Below are 14,671 nucleotides of genomic sequence, written 5' to 3' on the forward strand. Positions count from 1 at the left end.
GAAAACCCCAGTGGCTTATGAGTCGAACGCTTCAAACACTGGGCCATCGCAGCTGCACACAGCAGTTCTTGCACAGCTGTAGGTCAGACTGCGTAGGGTTATCACAGTACCTCCGCCAGACTGCATATGCTTTCAAACAGGATTCCAAATGGACACATGCAGCAAGTGGCCATGCGAGGATTGGTGGTGGTGGCGTTGAATTCTCGCCGACTTATCATGCGACTCGAGCTTGATACGTGGCCAATGCAGGATCGTTTTACATTCTGAACCAATGAGGAACACGGGAACAGGACTCGGCCATTTCGCCCATCGAGCCTGTTCCGTTATTCAGTCCACAAAAAGCAGGACAAATCGAATCCGGCCAATTGCCGCACCATCAGTCTGCTCTCAATCGTCAGCAAAGTGATGGAAGATATCGTCGACAGTGCTTTCAAGCGGCACGAACTCACCAATAACCAATAAATCGATGCTCAGTTCCCTCTCACTCCCCACAGAAGCAGCAGGAGATGCCACTTTCAACTGGCAGTTGCTTCAAACGATGCCCGATAGACTGCGTTGTCTTGCAGCTTTCCCAGGATCAACATTTGATTCGGTGGGTCAATATTGGGAAATTGAATGATTTTCACCGGCAGCTTGTGGCAGGATATCACCTCATTTGCTATTTCATGTACATGTCTACTTGCACTTGGTGCTGTTATTGCCTGAACATCAACTTCTGTCCCAATAGTAGTTCGAACAGAAAATGCTATTTTTTGCGAGCAGCTTGTCTGGCCCGAAAATGACCGGAATTACAAAGGGGCAAGTGGGAAAGGCCGCGTTTGTCTGCTTGTTCACAGCAAAGAATGTTCAGCGTTACCTTGTGGTCCAGTGTTTCGCATTTGGCGCTTTCATCGCCACGGCAACAGTTCGATTGGCGTCTGTCTCAACATCTGCCTATTATACACTCTACCAAAAGTATACTGTACTCAAATTGCTGATTTTTTCACTGTGACGGCGAAGAGACTTTAGTGGACCTCAGTTATGAATTCATCAGCTGGGTTGCACCTTTGCTTCTCTGACCTTCTCCGTCTTCCTATCTTTACACTTCTCTGCAGCTTCGATCATCCTTGGCCGTTTAATAAAGCCTAAGAAGTGCATGAGGGGAAAACACAGAGAGTCAAGAGACAGATTAAAGTAAAGAAACAAATGTCAAATTCTGCAAACGAGCAAGAATTTAACACGGAGCTCGGGAGAGTTTCCTTTCAATGTTTTTTAAGAGACCATTGGGCTCTCGAATTAAACACGTCTGCTGAAATATCTCTTTGAAGGAGAGAAATGCTGTTGGTTAAATCTGGTTCATATTTATTTGAGCTTTAAATAACATTAAGAAACGGGACCTCGCTCAGAATGAATCGTCAAATATTCCAAAGCGAGAATTATACCCCGAAAATAAGAAGCCACCGGTAATATATCACCGGTAATGAACCACTGCAGCCATTGCAGAATTCGGTGCCACCCACAGCCGATCGGCCATCCTTTCAGACCTCTTCTATCCATCCAATCACGTTTTCTATTCCGATGTAGATAAATGTCGAGTTGCACACTAACTGTTTCCTCCGTTCTCTTTCGCAAACATATCACTGAACAAAACTTCACAAGTCACCCGGGAAAAATAATTCAGTTCAAAATCATAAGCTTCCGAAGGACCTGCGAGGACAGACTGACCAAACCTGCATTCAATCGTTAAGCTTGTGGGTGTGTTGTCATCCTAAGGGACCGAGACAGGCCTGTGACACAGAGCGAAGGCAGGAACTCAGAAATGTGGCCATTCAAGGCTATAAATGGGCAGACAGACAGTCACAGTCATTGATTCCGACACACGGCCCGGTAGTTGTTCAGTCAGTCGGGGAGCGAGGCCTGCAGCCAGCAAAGAAAAAACATGAGAAGAAGGCAGAGACACAATCAGAAGGATAAACAGAAAGAAAGATAGACAGATAGACATCTGACTCAACGTCAAAACGCAGCGTGATCGAATCACGTTGCGGTGATATCATTTTCACAGCAGCTCAGGGTCCTGCCCACAGGTTTTATAGCGGGGCAGTGTTTTATGGATGGGCTGTTCATTGTTAGTCAAATAATATTGATCGGAATTTAATTTTTTACATTAAAGTGGTCTTTGTTAATTTTGATCTACATCCTCGACAGTATATACAGAAACAAGTAACAATGTTTAAGGGATGTGGTTTATTCAATATTAGTTCAAAAACCCTGTCAGCTGGAGTAAAAATAAACACAAACTGCCCAACACGTGGGTAAGCCTAAAAAGCAAATCTGTATACATGGTCCATTGGCTCAGTTTGTGCAGAACGTGGTGCTGATAACGAAAAGGTCGCGGGTTCGTGTAATAAGGTTCCGATTGCAATATTTTGCTAACTTTTAAGCCTGAGAAGTCCATCAGGGGACAACATAGAGACAAGAGACAGGGAGAGATAGAGAGATTCATGTGAATAAAGTCACTTATAAATGGGTGGTTCTGCAAAGTAGCAGAATTTTAGTTGCAGATTGGGCAAGATTCTTTCTTGTGTATTTGAATTTTGCAAGAGTACATTGGGCACCCAATTAAACGCGCCGGCCACGCTCGAGTATCTCTCATGCTCTGAGAGAGATAAATGAAGTTAGTTAGATCCAGTTCATTCATTTGAGCATTGAACGTATCTTTAAACAATAATTCAGCGAGCAGAACTCAAACCTGCGAAGGAAAACTCCATTTGATCTTGAAGTTAACGCTTCAACCTCTCGTCGATCGCAGCGGCACATGGCAGTACTTACATGGCTGTAGATGCCACTTTAAACTGCCTGTTGCTTCAAACGATGCCCGATAGACCGGCGTTGTCTTGTAGCTTTCCGAGGAGCTTCATTTGATTCGGTGGGTCAAGTTTGGGAAATTGAATGATTTTCACCGGCAGATTGTGGTAGTATATTACCTCCTTTTCATTACCGGTAATGAACCACTGCAGCCACTGCAGAATTCGGTGCCACCCACAGCCGATCGGCCATCCTTTCAGACCTCTTCTATCCATCCAATCACGTTTTCTATTCCGATGTAGAGAAATGTCGAGTTGCACACTAACTATTTCCTCCGTTCTCTTTCGCAAACATATCACTGAACAAAAGTTCACAAGTCACTCAGGAAAAATAATTCAGTTCAAAATCATTAGCTTCCGAAGGACCTGCGAGTACAGACTGACCAAACCTGCGTTCAGTCGTGCAGCCTGTGGGTGTGTTGTCATCCTAAGGGACAGAGACAGGCCTGCGACACAGAGCGAAGGCAGGAACTCAGAAATGTGGCCATAAATGGGCAGACAGTCAGTCACAGTCATTGATTCTGACACACGGCCCGGTCGTTGTTCAGTCAGTCGGGGAGCGAGGCCTGCAGCCAGCAAACAAAAGCCTGGCCTGAGAATAAGGCAGAGACCCAATCAGACGGAGAGACAGACAGACATCTGACTCAACGTCAAAACGCAGCGTGATCGAATCACGTTGAGGTGATATCATTTTCAGAGCAGCTCAGGGTCCTGCCCACAGGTTTGAAAGCGGGGCAGTGTTTTATGGATGGGCTGTTCATTGTTAGTAAATAATATTGATCGGAATTTAATTTGTGACATTAAAGTGCTCTTTGTTTGTTAATTTTGATCTACATCCTCGACAGTATATACAGAAACAAGTAACAATGTTTAAGGGATGTTGTTTATTCAATATTCGTTCAAAAACCGTGTCAGCTGGTGAAAAATAAACACAAACTACCCAACACGCGGGTAAGCCCATAAAGCTAAGATGTCTACATGGCCGGTTAGCTCAGTTGGTTAGAGCGTGGTGCTAATAACGCCAAGGTCGCGGGTTCGATCCCCGTACGGGCCATATGGTTCCTATTGCAATATTTTGGTAACTTTTAAAAGTTTGGCAGACTTGAGAAAGAAGCGAATCCACACAAAATGTCATGAGGTCAATTTTTTGGAGTAACATCCATTAATATGTTTTCTGATCTATCTTTTTGAGGTCCAAAGTGGACGGCCTCAAACTTGCTTACGTTGAAATCCATTTGCCGCAGTTTTGCCCATTCACTTAATCGAGTAATATCTCTCTGTAATCTCATTCTTCCATCCACACTGCTTATAATTCTGTCTATCTTTGTGTCCTCGGCAAACTTGGATATGTGGTTCTCGATCCCGTCATCTAATATCAATGAGACCGCCTAAATTGGGGTAAATTCACATTCAGCTTCTATCTCCACATCATCTTGAGACATTTTATTTGCTCCGTGTGTGTTGCGCCTTGGAAACTTCTGCACTTTGTCCTCTGGAGCTCAAATATAATTCAATTCCAACAACTGCAAAGGTGTCAGAATCCAATTGGAGACTTTTCACTAAAAAGCAGTGAGATAACAGGGCTCGTCCAGGATTTGAACGCGGGACCTTTCGCATATTCCATGAGAAAAACGCCCAAAGCGAGAATCATACCCCTAGACCAACGAGCCGCTTGCTAGAAAGCCGTGCAGCCGGTCTAAAATTTCACCATAGTCTTCAGCCGATCGGCTATCCTTTCCAACCGCTTCTGTCCACCCAATCTCGTTTTCTATTCCAAAATACAGCAATATCAAGTTGTACACGACCTATTTCCAGTCACCAATATTAGCCTCTCTTTACTAAATTCGTTTACAATGTACGACTTGTTTTTTCAAATAATACTTTTCAGAATTAGTTAATCTGAAGCTACATTGGCATCTGTCTCGGCATCGTAAGAGTATACAAGCTACCATAAGTATATTTTACTCACATTGCTGTTTTCTTTCACTGTGAGGGCGAAGAGACAAAAATGTGGAGACATTAGCTACGAATTTATCAGCTGGGTTGCACCTTTACTTTTCAGACCGTCTCAGTCTTTTTTTCCTTTACCTTTCCCTGCTGGTGTTGCAGGTTAGATCAGCCTTTACCGTTCCAGGAAGCCTGAGAAGTCCATCAGGGGACAACATCGAGACAAGAGACAAGGAGAGATAGAGAGATTCATGTGAATAAAGTCACTTATAAATGGGTGGTTCTGAAAGTAGCAGAATTTTAGTTGCAGATTGGGCAAGATTCTTTCTTGTGTATTTGAATTTTGCAAGAGTACATTGGGCACCCAATTAAAAGCGCCGGCCACGCTCGAGTATCTCTCATGCTCTGAGGGAGATAAATGAAGTGAGTTAGATCCAGTTCATTCATTTGAGCATTGAACGGATCTTTAAACAATAATTCAGCGAGCAGAAATCAAACCTGCGAAGGAAAACTCCATTTGATCTTGAATTTAACGCTTCAACCATTCGGCGATCGCAGCGGCACGTGGCAGTACTTGCATGGCTGTAGATGCTACTTTAAACTGCCAGTTGCTTCAAACGATGCCCGATAGACCGGCGTTGTCTTGTAGCTTTCCCAGCAGCTTCATTTGATTCGGTGGGTCAAGTTTGGGAAATTGAATGATTTTCACCGGCAGCTTGTGGTAGTATATTACCTCATTTTCATTACCGGTAATGAACGACTGCAGCCACTGCAGAATTCGGTGCCACCCACAGCCGATCGGCCATCCTTTCAGACCTCTTATATCCATCCAATCACGTTTTCTATTCCGATGTAGAGAAATGTCGAGTTGCACACTAACTATTTCCTCCGTTCTCTTTCGCAAACATATCACTGAACCAAACTTCACAAGTCACTCAGGAAAAATAATTCAGTTCAAAATCATTAGCTTCCGAAGGACCTGCGAGGACAGACTGTCCAAACCTGCGTTCAGTCGTGAAGCTTGTGGGTGTGTTGTGATCCTAAGGGACAGAGACAGGCCTGCGACACAGAGCGAAGGCAGGAACTCAGAAATGTGGCCATAAATGGGCAGACAGTCAGTCACAGTCATTGATTCTGACACACGGCCCGGTAGTTGTTCAGTCAGTCGGGGAGCGAGGCCTGCAGCCAGCAAACAAAAAGCCTGGCCTGTGAATAAGGCCGAGACCCAATCAGACGGATAAACAGACAGACAGATAGACAGACAGACATCTGACTCAACGTCAAAACGCAGCGTGATCGAATCACGTTGCGGTGATATCATTTTCACAGCAGCTCAGGGTCCTGCCCACAGGTTTTATAGCGGGGCAGTGTTTTATGGATGGGCTGTTGATTGTTAGTAAAATAATATTGATCGGAATTTAATTTGTTACATTAAAGTGCTCTTTGTTTGTTAATTTTGATCTACTTCCTCGACAGTATATACAGAAACAAGTAACAATGTTTAAGGGATGTGGTTTATTCAATATTCGTTGTAAAACCCCGTCAGCTGGTGTAAAAATAAACACAAACTACCCAACACGCGGGTAAGCCCATAAAGCTAAGATGTCTACATGGCCGGTTAGCTCAGTTGGTTAGAGCGTGGTGCTAATAACGCCAAGGTCGCGGGTTCGATCCCCGTACGGGCCAGAAGGTTCCAATTGCAATATTTTGTTAACTTTTAAAAGTTTGGCAGACTTGAGAAACAAGCGAATCCACACAAAATGTCATGAGGTCATTTTTTTGGAGTAACATCCATTGATATGTTTTCTGATCTATCTTTTTGAGGTCCAAAGTGGACGGCCTCAAACTTGCTTACGTTGAAATCCATTTGCCGCAGTTTTGCCCATTCACTTAATCTAGTAATATCTCTCTGTAATCTCATTCTTCCATCCACACTGCTTATAATTCTGTCTATCTTTGTGTCATCGGCAAACTTGGATATGTGGTTCTCGATCCCGTCATCTAATATCAATGAGACCGCCTAAATTGGGGTAAATTCACATTCAGCTTCAATCTCCACATCATCTTGAGACATTTTATTTACTCCGTGTGTGTTGCGCCTTGGAAACTTCTGCACTTTGTCCTCTGGAGCTCAAATATAATTCAATTCGAACAACTGCAAAGATGTCAGAATCCAATTGGTGACTTTTCACTAAAAAGCAGTGAGATAACAGGGCTCGTCGGGGATTTGAATCCGGGACCTCTCGCATATTCCAGAAGAAAAACGCCCAAAGCGAGAATCATACCCCTAGACCAACGAGCCGCTTGCTAGAAAGCCGTGCAGCCGGTCTAAAATTTCACCATAGTCTTCAGCCGATCGGCTATCCTTTCCAACCGCTTCTGTCCACCCAATCTCGTTTTCTATTCCAAAATACAGCAATATCAAGTTGTACACGACCTATTTCCAGTCACCAATATTAGCCTCTCTTTACTAAATTCGTTTACAATGTACGACTTGTTTTTTCAAATCATACTTTTCAGAATTAGTTAATCTGAAGCTACGTTGGCATCTGTCTCGACATCGTCAGATTGTACAAGCTATCATAAGTATATTTTACTCAGATTGCTGTTTTCTTTCACTGTGAGGGCGAAGAGACAAAAATGTGGAGATATTAGCTACGAATTTATCAGCTGGGTTGCACCTTTACTTTTCCGACCGTCTCAGTCTTTTTTTCCTTTACCTTTCCCTGCTGGTGTTGCAGGTTAGATCAGCCTTTACCGTTCCAGAAAGCCTGAGAAGTCCATCAGGGGACAACATAGAGACAAGAGACAAGGAGAGATAGAGAGATTCATGTAAATAAAGTCGCTTATAAATGGGTGGTTCTGCAAAGTAGCAGAATTTTAGTTGCAGATTGGGCAAGATTCTTTCTTGTGTATTTGAATTTTGCAAGAGTACATTGGGCACCCAATTAAAAGCGCCGGCCACGCTCGAGTATCTCTCATGCTCTGAGGGAGATAAATGAAGTGAGTTAGATCCAGTTCATTCATTTGAGCATTGAACGGATCTTTAAACAATAATTCAGCGAGCAGAAATCAAACCTGCGAAGGAAAACTCCATTTGATCTTGAATTTAACGCTTCAACCACTCGGCGATCGCAGCGGCACATGGCAGTACTTACATGGCTGTGGATGCTACTTTAAACTGCCAGTTGCTTCAAACGATGCCCGATAGACCGGCGTTGTCTTGTAGCTTTCCCAGCAGCTTCATTTGATTCGGTGGGTCAAGTTTGGGAAATTGAATGATTTTCACCGGCAGCTTGTGGTAGTATATTACCTCATTTTCATTACCGGTAATGAACGACTGCAGCCACTGCAGAATTCGGTGCCACCCACAGCCGATCGGCCATCCTTTCAGACCTCTTATATCCATCCAATCACGTTTTCTATTCCGATGTAGAGAAATGTCGAGTTGCACACTAACTATTTCCTCCGTTCTCTTTCGCAAACATATCACTGAACCAAACTTCACAAGTCACTCAGGAAAAATAATTCAGTTCAAAATCATTAGCTTCCGAAGGACCTGCAAGGACAGACTGTCCAAACCTGCGTTCAGTCGTGAAGCTTGTGGGTGTGTTGTGATCCTAAGGGACAGAGACAGGCCTGCGACACAGAGCGAAGGCAGGAACTCAGAAATGTGGCCATAAATGGGCAGACAGTCTGTCACAGTCATTGATTCTGACACACGGCCCGGTAGTTGTTCAGTCAGTCGGGGAGCGAGGCCTGCAGCCAGCAAACAAAAAGCCTGGCCTGTGAATAAGGCCGAGACCCAATCAGACGGATAAACAGACAGACAGATAGTGTAAAATTCACCAATTGGCTTCTGACATCTTTTCAGTGTTCCTGTTGGTCGGATTAAAGTGCATGTTTGAGCTCCAGAGGACAGAGTGCTGAAGTTTCCAAAGTGCAACACATGTGAAGTAAATAAAATGTCTCAAGATGATGCAGAGATTGATGCTGAATGTGAATCTCCCCCTATTCAGGTGGTCTCATTGATATTGGATGACGGGACAGGGAACGACATATGGAAGTTTGCCGATGACACCAAAATGGGCAGCGTTATAAGCAGTGCAGATTATATAGGAAGAGGAACACAGGAACAGGAGTAGACCATTCAGCCCCTCGTGCCTGCTCCGCCATTTGATAAGATCATGGCTGATTTGTGATCTAACTCCATATACCTGCTTTTGGCCCATATCCCTTAATACCTTTGGTTGCCAAAAAGCTATCTATCTCAGATTTAAATTTATAAATTGAGCTAGTATCAATTGCCATTTGCGGAAGAGAGTTCCAAACTTCTACAACCTTTTGTGTGTGGAAATGTTTTCTAATCTCGCTCCTGAAAGGTCTGGCTCTAATTTTTAGACAGTGCCCCCTACTTCCAAAACCCCCAACCAGCGGAAATAGTTTCTCTCTATCCACCCTATCTGTTCCCCTTAATATCTTATAAACTTCGATCAGATCACCCCTTAACCTTCGAAACTCTGGAGAATGCAACCCCAATTTGCGTAATCTCTCTTCGTAACTTAACCCTTGAAGTCCGGGTATCATTCTGGTAAATTCCAGAGAGACATTAATAGAATGAATGAATGGGCAAAACTGTGGCAAATGGATTTCAATTTAGGCAAGTGTGAGGTCATCCACTTTGGACCTCAAAAGGATAGATCAGAATACTTTATAAAAGGTGAAAAATTCGAAACTGTGGAGTTCCAAAGGAACTTCGGTGTCCATGTACATAGATCAAAAACATGTCATGGACAGGAACAGAATATAATCAAAAAGGCTAATGAAATGGTGGCCTATATGTTTAGAGGATGAGAATAGACATTATGCGACAGCTGCACAAAGCTCTGGTTGGACCACACTTGGAGTACTGTGTTCAGTTTTGGGCACCGCACCTTAGGAAGGATATATTGGCCTTGGAGGGAGTGCAGTGTGATTTACGAGAAAGATAACTGGACTCTAAGCGATAAATTACGAGGAGAGATGACACAAACTATAGTTGTATTCCCTTCAATTTAGTAGATTAAGGGTTGATGTGATCGAAATGTTCAAGATATTAAGAGGAACTGATGTGGTAGATGGATAGAAACTATTTCCACTCGTTGGGGTGTCTGGGACTTGGGGACATAGGCTAAACATTAGAGTCAGACTTTCAGGAGTGAAGTTAGGAAACACTTCTGCAAGCAAAGTGTTGGAGAAGTTTGGAACTCTCTTCCATAAACAGCAGTTGATGCGAGCTCAATTGTTAATTTCAAACCCGTGATTTATCGATTTTTGTTAACCAAAGATATTTAGAGATATGGGACTAAGGCGGGTACAGGGATTTCGGTCACAACTCAGCCATGATCGCATTGAGTTGCGGAACAGACTCGACGGACCAAATACCACAATCCTGTTCCGAAGTTCCTCATTGGTGCAGAATGCAAAACGATCTTGCATTGGCCGGGAATCGAACCCGGGTCTCCCGCGTGGCAGGCGAGAATTCTACCCCTGAACCACCAATGCTTGCATTTGGAGAAGTTACATGCTCCTATATGGAATGCTGTCTAAACGAACATGCCGTTCACAGCTGCGATGGCCGAGTGGTTCAAGCGTTGGTCTCAAAACCCCATTTGGGTTTTCCTGCCGAGGTTTGAATTCTGCTCGCAACCCCCAACTGTTCAAAGATCTCTTCAATGCTCAAATAGATGAATTGGAGTTAATTGACCGCATTTACCTCTCTCCCAGCATCAGAGATACTTTTAATTGAGCGTCCAATCTTCTCTTGCAAGATTTCAAGACCCGAGAAGGAATCTCTCCCAATCTGTGACTTAAATTCTGGTCGTTTGCAAAACCTGACATTTATACTCTTTATTTTCTTTGCATGCATCTCTCTATCTTTCCCTGTCTCTGTCTCTTCTCTCTCTGTTGTGCCCGACGGGCTTCTCAGGCTTCCTTGAACGGCGAAGGCTGATCTCACCTGCAACACCAGCAGAGAAAGGTAAAAAAAAGGCACTGAGACGGTTGGAAAAGTAAAGGTGCAACCCAGCTGCTGCAGCTAATGTCTACACACTTATGTCTCTTCACTCTCACAGTGAAACAAAGCATCGATTTGATTAAAGTATACTTCTGGTCGAGTGTATATTATCGCGATGCCGAGACAGACGGCAATTATATCATAGAATCCGAGAAAGTTATGCCAAAGAAGGAAGCCATTCTGCACATCGTGCCTGTGCCGGCCGAAAAATCGGTACCGAGCCTCATCTCACTTTCCAGCGTTTAGTCCCTAATCTTGTCGGTTACGGATCTTCACGTGTATATTGAAGTTTTTATTTTTCAATGCGATGAGGGTTTCCGCCTCTCCCACCCTTTCTGGCAGTGATTTTCCGACCCCCACACCCACCACCCTCTGGATGGAAAAAAAAATTCACTCCCCTCTAATCATTCTACCGATTACCTAAGATTGATGTATCCTGATTATTGACCTCCCTACGAAGGGAAATAGGTCCTTACTATACACTCGATCGAGGCCCGTCATAATGTTATACACCTCAATTAAATCTCCCAACAGCCTCCTCAGTTCCAAAGCAAACAACCCCAGCTTATCCAATCTAATCTCATAGCTAAAATTCTCCAGTTCTGGCAACATTGTCTTAAATCTCCTTTGTACCCTTTCTCGTGCAATCACATCTTTCCTCTAATGTGGTGACCACAACTGTACGCAGTATTCTTGCTGTGGCCTAACTATTGTTTTATAAATTTCTACCAGAACCTCCCCTGCTCTTATATTCTATGCCTCGGCTAATAAAGGAGAATATTCTTTATGGCTTCTTAACCACCTTATCTAGCTGTTCTGCTGCCTTCTGGGATCTGTGGACATGCACTCCAAGGTTTTGCTGTTTCTCTACATCTCTCAGTCTCCTCCCAAGCAATGTAGTTTCAGAGCAACTACTTCTGAAACGTCTTACTTCATAATTCAAGTCGTACAGTCGAAACCAATTTGTTAAAGGGAGACTAATATTGGTGACTGGAAGTAGTTCATGTGCAACTTGATATTGCTGTGCACCGGAACCGAAAACGAGATTGGATGGACAGAAGAGGTCTGAAAGGATGGCCGATCGGCTGTGGGAGGCAGCGCACCTTTCAACTGACTTCACGACTTCAGCATCAGTGGTTTGTTGGTTTAGGGGTATGATTTTCGCTTCGAGGGTTGTGTGATGTGATATGCGCGCGATCTCAGCTTCAAATCCAGCATGACCCCTCCTGTTTCTGTGCTTTTAGTGAAAAGTCACCAATGTGCTTCCGATATCTTTTCAGTTTTGCTGTTGGTAGAATTGAATTATATCCAGAGAATGTTTGAGCTCCAGAGGACAGAGTGCGGAAATTTCCAAGGCACAACACAGGTGAAAAAGAAAATGTCTCAATATGATGAGGAGATTGAAGCTGAATGTGAATTTACCCCAGTGCAGTCGGTCTCATTGATATAAGATGACGGGATAGAGAGCGACATGTGCAGATGACGCCAAGATGAGCAGCACTGTAAGCAAAGTAGATGGAAGCAGAACATTACAGAGAGTATTTAATATAATAAATGAATGGGCAAAACTGTGGCAAATGGATTTCAATTTAGGTAAGTGTGAGGTCATCCAACTTGGACCTATAGAGCATTGATCAGAATACGTTCTAACTGGTGAAATGGTCGAAACCGTGGAGTTCCAAAGGGACTTAGCGGTCCATATACATAGATCATTAAAATGTCATGGACAGGTACAGAAAATAATCAAAAAGGCTAATGGAAAACTAGCGTTTATATCGAAAGGACTAGAATACAAGGTGATAGACATTATGCTACAGCTACACAAAGCTCTGGTTAGGCCACACCTGGAGTACTGTGTTCAATTCTGGGCACCACACCTTAGGAAGGATATTTTGGCCGTGGAGGGAGTGCAGTGTAATTTTGCCACATTGATACCTGGAATCCAAGGGTTAAATTACGAGGGGAGATTACACAAACTCGGGTTGTATTCCCTGGAATTCAGTAGAATAAGGGCTGATTTGATTGAAGTTTTCAAGATATTACGGGGAACTGTTGGTGTTGATGGAGAGAAACTCTTCCCGCTCGTTCGGATGTCTAGGACTCGGGAACCTGGCCTAAAAATTAGAGTCAGGAATTTCAGGAGTGATATTAGTTAACACTTCAACAAGCAAAGGGGGGTAGAAGTTTGGAACTCTCCTCTGCAAGCGACAGTGTTAGCTTAATTGTTGATTTTAAACCTGAGACTGATAGATTTGCGGAACCGGCTCGAGTGGCTAAACTCATCTTCCTAATTGGTGCAAAACATGAAACGTTCATGCATTGTCCGCGAATCGAATCCGTGTCAGAGGCCAGAATTCTATCCCAGAGCCACCAATACTCGTACGTAAAGGCACTGCATATGTACATTTATGTAACTCTCATAGTGATTGAAATCAGCAATTTGAGTAAATTATACTTATGGTAGAATGTAAACTATGACGATGTCGAGACAGACGATTATGTTGTTTCAGAGCAATACATTTTGCAAAGTGTTACTTGATAATGCAAGTCTTACATTCAAAGCAAATTTGATAATAAGCGAGAAATATTGTTGATATGAAATGATCCGTGTAGAACCTGATATTGCTCTACATCGTGTATCGTAGAAGAAAGCGGGATTGTATGGACAGAGCCTTCTGAAAGGATGGCGGAAGGGCTGAATGGCAGCGAAATTTTACAGCGGCTGCACGGCTCTGTTGCTTGTTGGTCTTTGGGTCTGAATGTCGCTCAGGAAGTTCGAATCGTTCAAAATTCCGAATGAGCCCTGTTATGTCCCCATTTTTAGTCAAAAATCACCAATTGGCTTCTTACATCTTTTCAGCGGTGTGGAAGGCAGTTTTGACTTATCTCCAGCAGAGCATGTTTGAGCACCAGAGGAAAGAAAGCAAAGGGTTTGTCCATGCAACACAAGTGGACGAAATAAAGATCATCTTTGAAGAAGTTGTAGATTGAAGCCGGCACATGAATTTATCCCAATTCAGACAATCTCATGGGTACAGAACAAAAAAGGTAAAGGATGCTGCATTGGCCTGGAAACTAACCCCAGGTTTCCCACCAGCAGGCGAGGGTTCCACCACTGAACCACCAGTGGACACACGGCTGCAGGCAGCACGTGTAGCTTTAGATACATGTCTAGAACATGCACTCTGGCAGAGTTCCTGTGATTACCCTGCGCAATCGACTCGACAGCCGCGCGATGCCTTTGTGTTAACTTATAGATTAAGCATGGTCGTGAAATTCACTGAGGGTTCGAAACCAGCTTACACGACGATTGTGAAACAGTCAAATAAATAAGAGCTGTAATTACCAGGCAGTGTTTACTTCTCTCAGAGGTTAAGGGATAATCCAGCCCAATGTTCACCTTTAAGATTTCACGAATTGAGACAGAATTTCAAAAAAACTGTACCTTAAATTCTGCTCAATCACAGAATTTGGAGATTTATACTATTTTATTTCTTTGCATGCATCTCTCTATCGCTGTCTACGTTTCTTCTCTCTCTTATCAGGCTTCCTTGAACGGCCAGGTCTGGAAACCGGGGATGGAAAAGACTGTCGGATCTTCAGTCCAATTGTTGGATTTCGACGGGATGAGCTTTGCTATTTTCCGTCTCCGTTTTCGGAAAATATAAACCCAGATGGGATTTCACCTCCTCAGTCCCGTCACCTCCGGGTAATGGGAATGAACCCAATCTATCGCTCGGTCGGAACATCCGTATTCTTATTGCTTAAGTATAAAATTACGGGGTTACAGCTATATTCAGGACGCATTTTAGAAATTAACACGTAA

General features: G+C 43.5%; 3 non-coding genes across 3 annotated transcripts; 2 read left to right on the forward strand and 1 right to left on the reverse strand.

Moving 5' to 3' along the window:
* Positions 1 to 3,823: 3,823 nt before the first annotated feature.
* trnai-aau (transfer RNA isoleucine (anticodon AAU)) lies at positions 3,824 to 3,897 on the forward strand. Its single transcript has one exon. It is a non-coding gene; the product is annotated as a tRNA-Ile (tRNA).
* A 2,505-nt stretch (positions 3,898 to 6,402) lies between these two features.
* trnai-aau (transfer RNA isoleucine (anticodon AAU)) lies at positions 6,403 to 6,476 on the forward strand. The gene has a single exon. It is a non-coding gene; the product is annotated as a tRNA-Ile (tRNA).
* A 3,787-nt stretch (positions 6,477 to 10,263) lies between these two features.
* On the reverse strand, positions 10,264 to 10,334 carry trnag-gcc (transfer RNA glycine (anticodon GCC)). Its single transcript has one exon. It is a non-coding gene; the product is annotated as a tRNA-Gly (tRNA).
* Between the last annotated feature and the right edge of the window lie 4,337 nt (positions 10,335 to 14,671).

The sequence above is a fragment of the Heptranchias perlo genome, chromosome 20 (genome assembly GCF_035084215.1).
Source record: "Heptranchias perlo isolate sHepPer1 chromosome 20, sHepPer1.hap1, whole genome shotgun sequence".
In the NCBI taxonomy this organism is placed as follows: Eukaryota; Metazoa; Chordata; class Chondrichthyes; order Hexanchiformes; family Hexanchidae; genus Heptranchias; species Heptranchias perlo.